The sequence below is a fragment of the Mus pahari genome, chromosome 13, assembly GCF_900095145.1.
Source record: "Mus pahari chromosome 13, PAHARI_EIJ_v1.1, whole genome shotgun sequence".
NCBI lineage: Eukaryota > Metazoa > Chordata > Mammalia > Rodentia > Muridae > Mus > Mus pahari.
In genome coordinates this window covers 31,884,769-31,887,954 of record NC_034602.1, presented here as the reverse complement: position 1 = coordinate 31,887,954, position 3,186 = coordinate 31,884,769, and the positions used below count along the sequence as shown (strand labels likewise).

Sequence of the window (3,186 nt, the reverse complement as noted above, 5' to 3'; positions counted from 1 at the left end):
TCTGTGATAACTCCAGCCTGTGTCAAGTCGACACAAAATTAGCCAGTACACCTCCTAATAGTGCCACTCCTTAGGTCAAGATTATTCAAACTACCATACTCGTCCTACATCCCTGCTGGAAGTCATCTACTGTGGATGGCAACACTTCAGCATCTTATCACAGTTTTTAAGAGTTTCTCTCTAATGGCTTTGATCTAGGCTATGACTATTTGGGAGGAGTGGAGAGGGATTGTCACAGAAGTTTTCCATGTCCTTTCTGAGCTATACATCTCTAGTCGTCAATACCACAACAAAAGAAACCTGTTGGCTCTTTTGGACCATGGGAGCATGGATTGTAAGCTTCTTCTTGGTTTGTGGCATCAACACAGACCACAAACAGGGCTCCAAGTTGCAATAGGACTACAGACCCAGATAAGGCCCTCTGATGCAGCTGGGATTTCAAACATCAACATGGCTTCAGGCCACAGCATAAAACATGGGGGCATCTGCCCAGCATTCACTGGCAACACATGCCACAAACATCAGTTAGACCTAGCCACAGTAAGACCACGGACTCAGACATGGCCCTCTGCAGCAGCACAGACCCAGACATTACCAAGGCCTTAAGTAGCAGTGCAAGCCACTCTGAATAGTATGACCCCACCACCAGCATCATGGCCCACAAATATCAACATGGCTTCAGGATGCAGCACAGACCAGAGGTAGAGAAATTTTAGAGATCTAGAGTTTCCGAAGTTAGGTAGCATGGGAACAGCATCAAACCAGGAAGCAAGCATCAAGCTCGTATGGTGTAATATAAACTTTCACTTTCGGGTGCTACCCTCAACTTCTGGGACCTTTGGAGAAAGACATCAAGTCAGCTCTGCCTCACATTGTGTTTATGCAGAGCCTTGCTGCCTTGGAAATGTCACAACACCTGTTTCTGCCTATTTTGTGGGGGAGGCGTCTTTTCCCAGGTCTATGGAGCTGATTTGATAAATCTTTCCCAGAAAAAAATACAACCCACCCCTAGACCACAAGGAGTGCTGGGTTTTGGGACCCTGATATCTATACACAGTAAATTTTTGATTAAGAGATTAAACTTTCTAGGTTTGTACCCTAAGGTACACTTCAGTTGCCCTGAACAACTTCACGCTCCAGAGTTTCAGAGCAGTCAGGCACTTGCTAGAATTCATGATCAAGTTGCTATCCTCAAAACCAATCTCCATGACTACACCCCCTTCTCCCAGGAATCACTTGAAAACCCATTGAAGAGGAGCTCGTGCTGGCATCACATTCCAAGCTAAAGACAATTCTAGAGTTGTATTTTAGGTATCTCATGTATGACATCCTCTCACAGGCGGGGGCCCTGAAGCCTTTCTATCCCAATGTGCCTTATGTCCTTATGCAAAAGGCAGCAGAGACTCTTTGCAGGCACGTTTAGCACCTCTAATCCGTGCACTGAGGGGATGGACAAGGCGGCCAGGCCTTGTATCCAAGAGGATATCACCCCTCTTTGGGATGCTGGATGCTCGTCCTGGGCCAACTATGAGGTAAAAGGAGAGGCTAGGATGTTAAGTAGTACCTTTCCATGTTAACCATGACATCTAAAGACACAGTCACTCTGGGCATTCCGTTCTCAGAGGAATCATGACCATCCGTGCTGTGCCCCAGAACTGACCTAACTCAGAACCTATCCATTAAGCTTCCTATTGCACTCCCCAAACCAGTCTACACTCATGGACCAAGCACTCAGGCAGTGGTTTCTACCCAGGCTGTTTTACAATGTTATACAAGCGAGCAGGCATTCAAGCTTTAAAAATCCAGTTATGTCCTTCAGAACCACCACCTCTCCCCATCAACACCCTGTGTGTAATCTAACTCAGCTCCAACTCAGACTCAGTTTTACCCAGTCTCATAAGGTCCAAACCAACATCCTTAGAACCCAGAGGCAAGACGTAGAAGGTGTTGAGGGAGTCCCCGTCTCCTTAACTCCAGTCATGGTCTAGTCTTGGTAAGCCTGCCCAAACTGAATGTTTATGCAGAAGTGACCACTTGCTTAACCCTTTTCCTTCTGCCATGGCTAACTCCTCAGCTTCTGAGGTACATCTGCGACATTCCTTCACCACTAGAATTAAGATCAGTGAAGAACAGATGCAAAAGTAATGTTTAAAAGGAGCGAGAATGGGTGGTGGTCCATCCTAAACAACGGTGGCAGGTGGAAGCGATGAGCAGGCTGGTGATGTAGAAGACGCCTCCCTGCTCGTCTCTGCCAAAGAGTGTCAAATAGCTGAGGCTCTCCTAAACTCTGAAGTGCTCATACTTCTTGAGCATCGAAAGCAGCAGAACAAGAGTGCAGAGACGGAGCAGGAGCTTTCAGAGGTCTTGATTAAAACCCTGAACTACACAGCCCGTTTCAGAGAGACCATTGCCAGTGTGCGTAGCTTGCTTCTCCAGAAAAAGCTGCATAAAGTTTGAGCTGGCCTGTTTGGCCAATCTTTGCCCAGAGACTGCTGAAGAGCACAAAGCTCTGATTCCAAGTCTGGAAGGGCTTTTTGAAAATGAGGAACTGCAATGGATTCTCGATGACATCCAGACCCAGCGAGCTTCCAGTACTAATCTCCAGACATCGCTCTGTTCTTGAGACAGCTCTCAAGTGTTCCCAAGCCTGGGTGAGCCTCACACAGAATGTTGCTGCAGAAGACACTGCGGCTTTATTTTGTCGTTTTTGCTTTACTGAGATAGAATGTCACTCTGTAGTCCTCAAAGTCATAGCATTCCTCCTGTCTCTGCCTCCCAAGTGCTGGAATTACAGGTGTGAGCCAGCACTTATGGTTTGGCTTCTGGAGAGGAAAGGAAAGCTGGCTTTGGTGAAGTCCTAGGATACTGTCTCCACGGTGACTATTAGACCATTATTACCATGTTTTCTTGTTGCAGCCTTGTAAGAAGGACTGCTGTGGTCAAGTGTGCTATAATCCTGAACTGGTGAGGTAGACTGATGTTAAACCATTTGTTGACTACCTCTTACCATGGTTTTTTTGGACCCCATGTTATTTTTTCTCTTGACATTTCAATTTTTAATATCAATATATTTTGTAGTTTTTATTTTTGGGGGGGGTCTTTTTTTTGAGACAGGGTTTCTCTGTATAGCCCTGGCTGTCCTGGAACTCACTTTGTAGACCAGGCTGGCCTCGAACTCAGAAATCC

At 46.3% G+C, this 3,186-nt stretch overlaps 1 pseudogene; it reads left to right on the top strand.

The window, feature by feature from the left end:
* Nucleotides 1-327: 327 nt before the first annotated feature.
* The window catches only part of LOC110330291, an 18,208-nt pseudogene continuing 15,349 nt past the window's right edge, over nucleotides 328-3,186 (top strand).